Source organism: Gallus gallus, chromosome 3 (assembly GCF_016699485.2).
Source record: "Gallus gallus isolate bGalGal1 chromosome 3, bGalGal1.mat.broiler.GRCg7b, whole genome shotgun sequence".
NCBI lineage: Eukaryota > Metazoa > Chordata > Aves > Galliformes > Phasianidae > Gallus > Gallus gallus.
Genome location: NC_052534.1, coordinates 57,637,382 through 57,652,537, shown reverse-complemented (window position 1 = coordinate 57,652,537; position 15,156 = coordinate 57,637,382).

Below are 15,156 nucleotides of genomic sequence, written 5' to 3'. Positions count from 1 at the left end.
AGATGAGGAAGAACAGTGCTACATTACCTTTTATCCCCTAGTTTTTGTGCTGTTTTGATTTACAGAAACATGCAGGAAATAGTTGCTTCAATAGCATATCTATGCCTTACCTCACGTGTTTGGGAACAGTTAATAAGCAGTGTTATTTGGGATGCAGCTATACCCATGTGCTTTATTCCTTCCTGTTCAGGAAGACTTAACAAATAGTCATGAAAGCATAAGTACGGTTACAGAACAGAGAATCCGTACAGACAGCTTCTGAAAGTGAAATTAAAGATACATCTGTAGGTCATTATCTCTTTAAAGTGACGTATTATGACATGACACCTACTTCCTATCCGTTACCCGGGGCAAAACAAAAAGCCGTTTTGTAATAACAAAGAGAAAAATTATAAAATCTTAGTGCTTAGTCTGCTTTTAAGCTTATTATTTACATTTTAAATAAAATGCTCTCATTTAAGCCCACAATTTATAATGCTCTCTAACGGCACTGCAAAAATAACAAACAACGTTTGAGGAGGTGTATCATATGGGAATATATCAACAATATCTATCATGGAAATTAACAGGTGATTTGTGTTGCTGATATGCTGACTATGGGCCCTACAGCACACTATGCCTTCTGACACAAAGTCAGACCCAGGATCATATTTTTTAGCTAACTCCAAAGAATACAGGGTCTTAGAATCAGGAAAATGACTGAAATCTGAAGCACGTTGATTCATTATCCTGGAATACTTAAGGAAAATACAAATATCAACCAAATGGATGATATCTACACTATGTGTAAAGAAAGTCTTAACTCTCTGAAGGGTGATGACACCAAAACATGTGTACTCTGTCTCCATCTGCTGATGGGAGGAGCAATACTTAAATTGTGTGCAATAAAGAAGAGCTTAGAGAAAAAAAAAATACAGTGGCCGCTATTTTTTAAAAAATTACACTAAGAATGTAAAGAAAATTTGATTGAAATGCCCATTTTAAAACAAGCAAACAAAAATAAGTGCTACAATTTGTCAACTTACAGCGTGTGACAACTTTAGCAAATATAAGCTTGTTGTAACCTATGAAAGACGAAGACCATGCATAGGTTGATGTTGATCAGATGTGCATTATATGGCCTTACTATGACAGTTTGGCTCCTATATGGGAGGAGAGAGAATGCTGTGAGGCCTGGGGTCTATCGCTCTCCTCTCCTTGTTTAACTGTCCTGCAGAATGGATAAATTTTGAGAGACTGGAAGTTTAAGAATTCAGCGGAAGCAGGAATGCACTTTGGATGATGCAGCCTGTTATTAGTTCCAAATTTTGTCAGATTGCTTTTAACGATGTCCCAGCTCCTGAAAACATCATGTAAATGAGCTTTCAGCTCCTGAAAAGTTGTCCCCTTGAACTTCATGTAAAAGCTCATGAACTCTAAAATGCTCATCTTATCAAACTAAAAAATTGATATCACTTTTTTGGTGTACAAACTGCAAATGAATTGGATTCTCTAAGAGATAATTAACCCCAATGAGCTACTTGTGTCTACAGAGACGGCTTAATTAATAATAAAAGCAGCCAATAACATTTTTTCTGTTTCATTAACTGACACTGATGGTCTTGTGAACAAGTTCAACACAGAGCTTGAAAGTGCTGGCAAAAGAACCAATTTGATAGGCTTTATTTATTCAAGCTATACATTGTTTTTATTGTTTGTGAACAGTGTGGGATTGACAGAACTGGAAATGAAATCTTCTGTTTATATAGGGCTCTCACACAATTGTAGCAAAGTAAACTTTCCACTCTGGCCCTACTATATGTCTAAGAAACAAGTTTAATTGGCTGTATTTTAAAAATCAATATTTGCCCTTTCTGCCTAGCAGCTTAATGTGCTTATTACCACAGTCCCAAATTTTGGAGATGTTCTTGCATCTTTAGTTTAGTGGGAAAATTTCATGAGTACAGTGAAGCTCTGAAAAATCTCTTCAGGACTTAAGACCATGGAAAAAGGAGGAGAGGGCTGTGAAATTGCTGCTGCTGCTGGTAGAGGAATGTTTGTCATGCTGGATCAGGCAGTCCCAGGTGAGGCTCACTTGCACACCTGTGCTCATTCTGGTCGACACATTCAGTGGCACCATGGCCACTGGGACACTGAGCCTCAGCCTGACTCCAGCTGCTGGCACAACAGACCCTGTGCAGACATGTGCACATGCAGCACAGTTCCTTATCCAGGAGAGAATAAGAAAGGAGTTTAAAAAAGAGATGGGTTGGACCATGCTGATTTGGAGCAGACTGTGACCAGACAATCATGCTGACTGGCAAAATATCCGTATGAGACTGCCTCTTTTTACCCCCTTATCCCTCTACCTTCTCCCATTTGTTCCTACTCGAATCACCTAAACCCCTCTTTTTCCAACCTTGGTACCTCCCCTAAACATCCTGCAATAAATCCTGTACCATGCTGAAATGATTACATCCCATAGTGTGTCCCACACCCTGAGTAGCAACATTTTTCTTCTAAAAGGTTGATCCGGGGGCTGCTCAAGCTGGACAGTGGTGGGCTTCACATCTAAACAGTGGGGCTGGGGCTCTCCTGGGACAGCTCTGTGAAGTGCCCGGGTGATGTGTTTGCTCCTAAGGGCGAATGGTTTACGGCTGCCATTGTGTCTCCATCTTCTCTGGGCTCGTGGAAATGAGCCGTGTCTTTCCCGCGATGGGCCTGGAGGCAAGTGGGAGTATCAAGGGATTAGATGGGCCTGGGAGGAGCCCACAGTGGTATTCTTTGCGCTCCCCCTCCCATATTGTCTCTCTGTGCTTCTTCATGGATATGCAGATGGGCCATTGGCACGTAATCTAACAGTTAACAAACCCGTTTTACCAGCATTTGGAAAAGCCAAAATCTAGCTGAGGACTCAATAGGTGATTTTTGAATGGTTGAAGATTTTATGGCTCTCTATTTTGTGACTGAGTGTGCTAGCTGGCATGGACAGGAACCTCTCCAGCCACCATTTGATTTTACATGCAATCTCATTTCTGTGCCCAAGAACGTTCCTAGCCACGCTCTAATTCACAGGAGTAGATGTAACTGTGAGGTCTATAAGAAAGGACCTAACAGACTCATTTTTGTTCACGGCAGGTGGTTGTTTACCCGGCACAGCAATGCATTGCACTAATTAACCATCTTCTTCTGGCACTCTGAGGAGAGATACCAAAGCCGACTTGACTGGGTGTGCAAACCAGACACTTCCTTCATTTGCAGAAGTATATTTTCTGGCTGAAGTACTGATTTATGCACCGGCAAGGTAGTAGATAGAAATTTGCACTGCCAGTAGCTACTGTAAATGTGCTGAAACACATCTGAGGGATAGCTGGGGAAGATCTACTGGGCACGGTTCTATACTCACAGGTTTCCCTTTGCCCTCTTAAGAGGTAATTTAAATAAACTCACCTCTGTTCTTTCACACTGTGCTTTTTAAGATTATATAGATCATTCTGCATGTATTTTGTCCTGTTCATGCAGTATGATTTTGCTGTTTATTGGTATACGAGGAAAGTGATAGTTTTAAAAACAGCAAGCCTCTAAGCTAGAGATGTCTCTATAAAGGAGTCGAGATACAGTGTGTCTTTTCTTATTAAATTGAAAAGTGACACAAATTAATGATGTTATTTACAAGCTTTAGTTTGAACTCATTCAGTGTGAGAAAATACAGAAATTCTAAAAGTGAATTGATGTAGAATAAACCATGTCCAGGATGGATTTCCACCTACAACACTTTCTCATTTGTATTTATTTTTCTACATTCGTGATGTAGAAAATTTATTTACATTCAATATACACTGCTTTTACTTAGAAAATAAAAATGCATAGTGTTGAAACAACCTTGTTACTCACATTCTTGCTCTCAGCAGGCTTTGAAATTATTGTGAAGATGGTGCTGAGGCATTGTTGATTTTCAGATCTGTCATTTCTAGAAAATAAAGGTTCCTATATCAATGAGTAAAAAGATATTTCTCCAGCTTCTCACTCTAACAGCAATTCACAATCTGAAAGTCAAGCACCCTAACACAACAGACGGTTCTGCTCTCAGTTACACCTGTTGAACTCCATTATCTTCTGTTCTGCCCTAATTACATATATACAAACTCATTCACTTGACCTTGCTGACCCTGCCATTAGAACTTTAATTAACTCCTGTGACCATGATTCATGGCCCATAACAAAATGCAAGTCATTTTATCCTGGCTAGGTTGGCAACCGGGGCTAAATGTGTATTTTTAATGAATCAAGCATTTGTCTGTGATCGCTGAATAGGAGGTTGAATTCAGATGCCTTCAGTTACTCAGTGAAACATCTATCTATATTTATATTTTTGACTACTGCAGTGTAAGCAGACATATCGTTCAGCTCAAAAACCTGATAAATTCTCTCATCTAAACAATTTTTACTCAATTTTACTGCTCGTTTGACTTTAGATCCAGCTGATATTTGTCAGAAAACAACAACAAGGAAACATATTTACAACATCTCTAAAATACATTTCAACAGCTCTTCAGAACAGCTCCAGTTTAATAGAATTCATTATTAAATGGTTTTCTGCCAGATAATAGATAATGACATCCTAATAAGAATTTCAGCAGACTGAATGTTCTTTAAATCCAATTTTTCATGTCCCATTGCTCAAGTTTTCAGTGCTTTGGGGACCGCCCACTCACTCAGAATACAGTAAAACTGGAGGACCTGTGCTCCTCTCTGACCTTTTGTCACCCTTTGTTTCCCATTGCTCACTACTGTTAGCTGCTCTTTGGCGTGGCTTCCAAACTGCTGATGTCAGCTGGATCTCAGGTATTTCATATCCATAGCCATGTAATTGATTTCCGGTAGAATTTAGATATGTGGGACAACTCATATAACTGTATTACTTAGGAAAACCATATTCTGACAATGGTTTTAATAGTTTTTAAACTTATGAGACTTATGGAATCACTTGAGCAGAAGGAAAGGCAGAAGCCTTTCCACTTGGAATTTGAAGAAATGAGACATTCGTCTATAGAATAAGATAACACCATTCTTCCACGTCAGGTTCATTTCCTGACGTGATACATATGGTAATGATGGTGAAGCAATGACTAGTATAGTAAAAAATACCATTCAAATGCTTCAAGCAGATGAATGTCCAGTTATTCTCGTGAATAGCCAAATTAGCACTAATAGTAGGGAAAACAAACTCACTTGCCCAAGTGCATAAGTGCTACCAGGCCGACCATTACCAAAAATGCACCTTTTTTGCATTTCCTGAGCAGATTCTAGTAGCTGCTTCAGGTTAGGATGTGTGGAATGTGGCTGCTAGTGGCGGTTATTCTTTCTATTAATAACTCATAACCTTAATACAAACAGTCTGACTTGGCCGTGTCTTTGCTTTTCCCACATGAACAGCTGCTGTTCCAGCCACTGAGACTACTCAGGCCTGAGTCTGGCTACATAAAAATTTTCAATAATGGTACTACATTTCTTTTACTCCCAGAAAGATGGACAGGAAGGGGAGCTGTGTGAATCAAAAGGCGCCTTGCTGTTTTTTTTCATCATCTTTCATGCAAAATCTCACAGGTAACACACATCCAACCACACTGTGCAGGAAGTATCACTGCAATTTTAAAAGTTCTTGCATTAGATAGTCAGCTTGAGTAGGGCATTTTTTCCTGTCTGAGTGTACAGTGCAGGGTAAACATATACAGTTACTCTTTTAAGCCTTAAAATAATTTCCATGCGATAATATATGTTTTCATACACCTCAGCTGATTTGACACACCTGGGCATTTAAAATAACGTGCACTGTTTTAAATTTCTGTGTTCAAAATATTTGCCACTAGATGGCAAACTGATTGTATGCAGGCTTCCACACAAAGGGAACATATCTGCTGTTTGCTGGGTGACCAGGTGATCGTATTGCATCGAATTTATCCTTCCACAATTCCCTTGAACCAGCAGAATTATACCAGAGAAAGAGATGGCTCTTTAACCTCAGGTACCGAAAGCGCCGACAGTAAGTAAAGATCACATTTGCTTCTGTTTGCTTGTCGAAATCAAGTCTGTTACACCGCATCTTTTAACTTCCCATCACATAGCCAAAATGCAAAAGTTCAGGCCCACCATTCAATTCTGAGGTACCAGATATGTTCTATGGTACTTAAGAAGTAATGGGTGGCATACCCTGACAGGGACAAAGGAGACCTGTCAATCAAAATCCCCTTTTATGTGTGTCCAGCTGTACAGGACACATGTTAAAGCTCACATTTGACAAGGCCCAGTCCTTCAGGTGCCACAAATCTCTGATACAGACTTTTACATCCATCAGTTCACACAGAGCCTCAGCTAGAGTCAGGCCTCTTAGTATGTTATCCTTTCCTTTTTCCTCAAAATATTGCAATAATTAATGGCTTTCCTGCGCAGCAGCTGCATATTTCCATTCATAAGTGCTATTTGCAGTCACTTATGAAACCGCAATAGCCTACTCAAAACCTTGTTTTTATCAGTTTCACACCACTTTGCTCTTGCTATCAATGTACAATAAAGTATTTTATTATACTAGAAAAAATTGGCAGAGGCCTTATGTCTGGTATACTTCTCTACTGTGCATTAGACTCACAGCACCAGCCAGAAACAGAGATCCCTTTCAAAAGCAGGAGTTAGACAAAAACAATCTTGCTTGCCATATTTTACTTCCTTGCATTAGGAGAGGTACATAAATATTACATCTCCACTTTGCCTTTAACTGATGTTGGTATCCATCTTTGATTAGTTTCTATCAAGAATTTGAGTTTTCCCGTGAGTTATAGCCCACATTTTTCCCTGAATTGGTGTGTTTGAGATTAAACCATTCTTGAAGGCAAAGAATCTGCGGTTGTACTGTCATTTACTTATGGAAATAGGCTGGTGATTCTGACTTGAGATTTATTTTTAACGCTAGTTTAACATACTGGTGCGACGCTATTAAAAACAAAATTGGGGTTCAGATGCTGATTTCATTCATATTGATGTTGCAAATTGATGGTATTTAATAATCTGCAGAGGACTGAGGACACATGCCAGAATGTTAAGCAAGATTAATTCTAAAAAGATTTGATTTAATACACTTCCTGAGAAAAAAACATGTAGAATGAATAGGTGTGCAGCTCCCTTTGGTTTTTCTAAATCTGCATCTGCTTAACTGTGATGTTTATCTCCATTCGTCATGGGCCTCAGAAATATTGTAGACGATGTCCTCAATATATTTGTTAAAGTACATCTGTGTAGGAAAAAAATCATTGCAACTGGATCCGATACGTGGGACCTTTTGTTATTCAACATCAAAGGTCAGCAGAGTGGTTTTTTTTTTTGCCTCATGAGCAAATAGCAACATGTAATATTCTAGAAGTACTGGAGTTCAACCACATCTGGATATGGGACCTCACGCGAGATGAATTTGTGCTTAATGGATGTGCAGAAGATCTTTGGTTTTAGATCCTTACTGTGTCCTCCTCATGTATTCAGATCTTCAGTCATTACTGCATTTGGAAGTGGAAAGGAATTTTCTTCACATTACATTCACAGAGTACTTGGGAGGACAACTCCTTCCTCTATAGTGTGAAGTGTGGTTTGTCTTCTGAGACCACAACACCCATGGAGCCTCCTGCTCTTGCTGTGACCTGGGGAACAGGTGTCATCATATGTGTCCTCTTTTCTGGCTGCAGCTAAAGACTCTCTTTCTATTTTGGGCATTTAGCCTCATTCATTTAACTTAGTAGCTTAATTCTGAATGTAACACAGTAGTAGATTTGACTGAAATCTAATAGTTTGTATTACTTAGTTGGTAAGATTACAGCATCTAACATCTCCTTCTGACTATACACTGTGAAAATGAAGATTGTACCTATTAACACTTGCCAGTTGACCTTATTAGAATGTCAAATACAATGTTCTCGTATATTTTGGCCAAAATGCTGGACCACTGATCTGAATGCGCTACGACTTTTCCTTTGAAACTTTAGCCTTTCTGTAGACATTTCTCACTTGTAGAAGGTAAGGGAATTCAGGTACACAACATTCGCTCTTATTGTTTCAAGGGGCTCTTTCACATCAAATTATGTGAATGCTTTAAAAGTATTTAGCATTTCAGAGTATAGTATTCATGAACCTCTTTGCAGTGCAAGATGTTGTCTTGCTCGAAGGAAAACTGCAGAGAGAAAGCACCTGCAATATTTTAGACAGGTAATTCGAATGGCATCACACTCTCACAGCCTAGAAGGCTGATGTCATTTTTTTGTAATGGATTGTTTATTTTTCCTATGAGTAAGCAGTTGTTTTTTCTTGTGTTTTGCTTTGCTTTGTTTGAGAAAGTGTGCATACTTCCTCATTTCCATTTAAAATAGCAAAAGCACTCCTTATTTTTAAGTGATTGTTTAATAAGGGAAAGTCTTGTCCTTGCTGTATTATAAGTTGTGTTAAGAAAAACCAACAAGAGCATCAGGAGTTTGCTTGTTCCTCCCACAGGCTGTATTTCTGAAATCTGGAAGGCCTCGACATTCCTGTGCACATCAATGGTCTTCAGTTAAACAGGAGAATAATATTTCCTCTACCATACATTAATTTGGATGTTTGGTTTGTGGAGAGGTAGTATTAGACCTGCAAATACAAGATGTCAAACTATATGTCAAAATTAATAGTCAAATGAAAAATGTTAGCACATACACAGTTTAAGTGTTCAGCATTAAATACTGAGAGAAATACTACATTTAGACTTTGCTCTGCTGTCTCCAATTTAATTTTAACTACATCATGAGCTGCAGACATCACTCCAGGATGAGGAGTGTTCACCAAATTTCATTTCAGCTGAACAATTATGGTTGCATTTTTCCTTCTGTAATCCTTTGCTTTCAGTCTTGTGGTCTGTGAAGTAGCATATGAAGGTGTTCGGCTGTTAGGCACTCAGATGGGTAAATACCCAACTTACTAAAAGATATAAAGCACTCTTCTGAGCTTCATCCTCCCACACTACTACATAAAATCTTCCTTTTCTACCCCAGGTTTCTGGCTCTGAATCTTCCTACATTAGCTGTCATTTAATAAATTCTGCTTGGGTATGAAAGAATCACAGTCTGGATTTCCTGAGTTCGAAGATGAAATGAATGCAACACTTCAAGCTATTGTTCCACAGAAATTAATTTGTCTAGATGATATTTTACTGAAACTCCAAACTGTTCTCTGGTTTCCATCCAAAAGTGGAGGTTCTATTTTAGTTACAAAGCTTAACTATGTAGGTTTTTCTTCAGTAAATGCAAGCTACAATGGTTTTCTCATTCCAGAACTTTTGTTTTTTTTTCTCTTTATGTATTTAATTCAAGAACCTAGTTGACCCTTTGTGTGGGATGAATCACAGGCTCACCAAAAAAAGTGCCAAAAGCCCTGTAGGACTGAACTAAATGTTCAAGTTGAAACAAACAAATCAGTGTCGTTTGCATAACCAAGAGAGTTGTTTATTGAGGTATTCAGCCTGAAATGAATTGTGGAATAACCAAATTAAATTATGTTTCTTCACTTAGAGGCACATCTGGACTCAGGGAATCTTTGGAGGTGAAAAGCTCTGTCTGTTGGGAAAGTGAGAGCTTAAAGTCAAAACTAGTTTGTAATACTCAGTGTCCAAGAAAAGGCACCAAGGACCTGACTTTTGAAGTCATTGTGTCTGAAACAGTTCCAGAGGAATTCATATGCAGCTAACACTAATTAAAAATAGATCTCAGATCTCTGGGTGGCTCTCTGGAAATATGCAATTAGTGACCATCCAAAACAGTCATATTAAAATTATTTGTTTAGAGTTATATGAGAACTCTGTCAGAGACAGATAGAATCTAATTTCAGCATCTCCATTCAGGTAGCTTTCCTTCTGGCAATCCACTTCTTAATATCTTTCACACCTTCTGACTGCTAAAGTTGATGAAGCAGGAGTTTGATAATCTCTTTCAATTTATAACCTTGTGGAGACCCAGAGGAGATTTCTTATAAAGGGGTTCACTGAGTAAGGCTGAGTTTCTGTAGAAGAGGCAGTGTATCATCATGCTGTGGTAGTGTATCATCATGCCTGTGCCCGAGGGTTCAATTTAAGGTTTCAAAAGCATTATCAGCGTTGGCATTTTCCATGTGCTAAGTGCTTGCATTTAACCTTGCATTGCACCTTTAAAATGGTATTTTGGTGTTCTGCCTGACTCTCATTCCAGCCTTCTTTATGCTTTTTAAATTCCTGTCTTCCTAAGTAACCAAATAATTCAACTTCTACCGACCAGCTCTCAAACCTCTGGTTAGCCCTCCTAGTTTTAGTTGCTGTTCTTTTTGAACCCATTCCTGAAATCTTCATCAAAACATAGTTCTTTGCCCTGGTCTCTTCGCTCAGCTAATCTCAGTTCTCTTCACGTACCTTGGCTGTTTGTCACACTCTAAGCCTGTCTCCATCTCCTGCACGTACACATGTGTTCGTGGCTCCACTCTCAGCTCATCATACTCTTTCCATATCTTTCTCCCTGCATATACTCACCAACTTCTAAATTCTGTTTTTGTCCACGCTGCATTCAAATTAATCTCTCTGCACTATGTCAATGGAAGGGTCCCTGAGGGGCACTGGAGAAACATTTTGTGGTGCTTAGCTCTAATCGTAGGAAGAATTATGTTTGTGCAGCTCTGAGCGTGTCCACAGTAGACAGCCTCTTCAGTTTGCAGATAAATCTCTAGCAAGACTTTTCTGAACATTTACAAAATGGAATTTTTCAAACGTGGATAGATTTTCAGAAGAGCAACAGAACCATTTAGCCAGCACAGAGCCCCTCAGTGCATCTCAAATTTATTATTTTTACTGCAAAAGGTGTAAATTTAAATGTGAAAAATCAAAAAAAGTAAGACACAACGTTTTCACATGGACAACATTACACTTTTTCTGGCTTTGTTCTCATGCAGTCTTATGGTATTTTATCTGTAAATTGAGAAATAAACAAGAAAATCATCAGACTAAAGAAAAGTATCTAGCAAGAAAATTTTCATTCCAAAAGTCATTTGGCAAGTTTATAAGTCATTAAAAAGAAAGGCCATGAAGTAAGAAGTATTGGGGACGTCTTCATTAAAGATTGTGCTGTCAGATCCAGTCACAACATATACAGCTACAAACACTGTGTACTGTCTCCCGTGGAATAACTTCCAAGGTGCCAAACATTGAAGAAGCTTCAAGATTATGTGTTTATTAAGATGAACAATATTCAAACAAAATGTATGCAAAAAAATGTTCTTTCATCTACATATTACCATTCTGATTGAATTACTTAAGCCTAAAGGCCACCTTTCCAGACTTTTAAAAAATTATAGTGTGTTTACACTATATAGGAAAATCGCACTATATATTCTTATATATGTAATAGTTATATGCACAATAATTATAGGTTATACTCTTCTCTGTTCTAATTTAGAATGTTCGTCACTCACCCAGCTCCAGGCTCTCCAGTAGGTTCTCAATTCCAGAAGTCAAATTTGCAGGGGATTTTCAATTCGTCTTCTATGCGTAGGAATGAAAAGTTACCATATTGAAAAAGTGATATATTCTCTCACCTTGAAGATGGGAATTGCCAGTTTTTAAGTTATTTGGCAAGACTCGGTATGCCTTTTATTTAACTCAATATACCTGAACAATATAATTCAAAATTTCAAAGTGACTAATGATTCCCACACCCAGCGGATATCATTGTAAGACAGCCCATATGGGGCAGAGGAGATCCTCCATTCCGCCAGGAAGCAATTATTTTTGTCAACTGGTTTATCAAAAACTATTTTCATGTTGGTGCCTCTGCTTGCTGGGAATAATTACTCAGCAGATGAACTGCAGTGCAAAAGCCAGGTTCACAAGTCAAAAAACGAAATCTTTGAATTAATTCCTTCTTTTCCCAGCTCCAGCAAGCTATTCGTGGCCCACAGAGGCTTCTCTATGTGGATAACAGAGAAATCTTAATTTTGCCGTCTAAATCAAGAGGAACTCTTCCGTAATGTTGGGACTGGAGCTCAGGGGTGGGTGACCGAAGACAGGAGCTGTTGCTGGAGCTCAGAAAATCTGCCAGCTGTGCATTCCAGGCCTGGATGAGCCTCAGCTGCTCATACATGCTGCACAGTTGTGCAAAGTCACGGCAAGTTCACTTCCCTGGGCTGGCATATTACTGGATTGCACTGGGTGTGCTTTTAGGGATGACAAGCAAATGAGCATTTGAGACGAAATAAAGCCCTGGAAGCTGAGAAGAGATAGGCAAGGAAATTAATTTTTTTGTTACATGATCTGCAATCTCAAGTCCCTCCTGTTACATAGTAATCTTTAAGTAAAATAATAATTTAAAAAATTGTAAACCTTTTGGTTTACAATAAGAATTCAGCGAGGGCATCTTAAGCCCTCTCACATGGAATTTGAAAACTATGCTCAAAAACAAATTTCCAGTGTTTTCCAATTCTTTCCAATAATTGTCAGTAAATTTTAAATTAGCAAAGTTTCTCCTGGTAAACTGAACCTATCAGTAGAATTCTTACCTTCATTATAGTTCAGTTTTGTAATATATCCTTTGAGGAAACCGTAAATCCCGACTTTGTAAAATCACTGCAAGGCTTCCCCAAGGAGGGCTACACTCAGCAGTTTGGTACAATATTACTGTAGCTTTTTCAAGTTGCGTTAGTCAGGTATCTTATTTTGATTGTATATATCAGACTTTCCTGCATATGTTAAATCATAATGAAAATTTTTACTTTTTCTTAACATTCATACTTTCAGAGTCATTTTCACAGTCCGAATTTTCAGTGCATAAACACGAGATCAACTAAATCCATGAGGTTCTGGTTCCAGAAATAATAGATTATTTATAGATGTGGGCAAAAGTTGCCAAATAGTCTAAAATATTTTTAAGCCCAGTTCACAATGGGGATTAATGTCCCATTGATTTCTATGGGCTTTCAGTTGGCCAGTCACTGAGCTTGTTTAGGAGTACATTTTAACTTCTAATTTTTGTTTATTCCCTCATTTCAGATGCACATAGAATGACCACACTGTTGCTATCTCGCAGGGATATACAGAGAATAAAACAATTACATTGGGAGATTGATGCCCTCTTGTCTGTAGTGTGACCCTTATTTCAAAATATCCAGGCATCTTCTGACACTCTAAGTGCAAGAAATACAGGTGTCATTTGCTGGGTTATATGGATTATATGTACTACCTGGAGATACCATTGGTTAATACATGGATTTGATCTACTGCATATTCTACTAATCTTCATCTACTGCAAATTTCTAATGAAGATTTCTTTTTTAGTTCATTCCATATTGGAATAGAAGCAAGAAAAAAATATTTTGATGGTTCTTCAATAACCAGTGCAAGATGTCCTTGCAGACTTGATTAGTTTTCAGAGAACTGGGCTCTCTATCATGGAGAGCACTTAGTTTTTGCTCATATTGACAGACTCAGAGAGATAGGTTTGAGTCACTGCACACAGACATGGAGTTATCTTTCAGCCAAACTCAGGTGGCAACTATAGCCTAAGTTTGACTCAAGTGGCTACTTTTGCACCTGTGTTAAGCTAGATTAGTTAACCAGTGTTAAATAAATAAATAAATAAATAAAAGAGGAGTTTTACCCTTTCTATGGTATACTCGATTTGTTATACTAATACCTTGTTGGTTGAGTATCCAGATCTGTGAATATGTGTCTGTTTCCCATATATTATAAACTCCATGTTAGAGCTAAATGGTGGCAAATACAACAAGGTTAGAAATAGTTTTCATTCTAGTGCTCTATTTTCTGTCATTCATTACCTATAGGAACATTTAAAACTGAAATTTTCCATGCTTAGCTCCAGACAACATTTATTTTTTACCTGTTAGAATACTAGGGTGAAAAGCCTCTGCTCTGAAAGACTCCTTGTCAAATTAAAAAATAAATAAGCAATTTTATCAACAATATAACTATGAATTTAAAATAGGAATTTGCATGGAAATATTCATTACCTCAGAGTACATCGTGCTTCCTTACCATGAGGAAAATTAATTCTGATTTAACTAAGCTTCAAGGATTTGCAAGTTAGCTTTGAGTACCTGCAATGATAGTCCTAGTTAAACAATGGTGTTCTTATTGGACATATGCTATTGGTTTTGGAGCAGACTTTGTTAGTAAAACTAGTCTTCAAGTATTGTGAAGTATTATATATTCACAGTTAGAGTGTTGTACTGCTGTCTTTCTGCTTTAGAGAACCACAACTTACATCATTTGCAATTTACAATGGCTGCTTGTGAATTTGCAAGCTGTGCAAGAGAGGGCTAGTGACAGCAGTGGCAAATACACGTTGGTTTGAATTCCAGCTGAGCACCAATCTTGTGTGCAGTGCACGTATGCATACGTCTATTGCTGTAAGCATGTCTCGACATATTAGCTATTACAGCAGTAGCAGCATGTGCAGTAAGTTTATATGTTTCCTATCCTATTCAACTCTGCAGCTGCAGATTCCCTGATGTGTGCAGAACTGTGCTCACTAGAGCTCTATTTTGATCGGTTATAGTAACGTAGACAAAACTGTACAGTACTGTGGCCTATTTGAGAAATTAAAAGATCATAATTTTGCTTTGAATCTTTATGTATGTGACTACTTTTCTCAGACTGTGTCCTCTTACATCACTCTTCCAATACAAATGCAGAGTGTGATACTTAGAAGTAGATATCCATCTTCTCTGCAGAAGGACACTGCACCAGAAAGACAAAACTGTTCACGTTTTGGCTCATATGAAAGGCATGTAAGCCATCATATTGCAGAGCTCCATGGATGCCTCATATAGACCACATATTACATGGGTCTCTTTGCACAAATCCACTTACATAGGTGCTTTCTGCTTTCAGGAAATTATACAACAAATACCATTTTATTATAATGCAATCCTGTTGTTATAGATGTGGGTCAGTCTATTTTTATGTGTGCTTATATAACTCAATTATTTGTTCCCAGCTGAAGCTTGGCTTACATTCCACAGAGAAGAGCAACTATGCTTCTTGAAAACAATATTAAGTCTTTTAATATATATATATATGTAATATGTAATTATAACATTATAATTTTAGAATCCTCTTTCTCATTTGGATATATT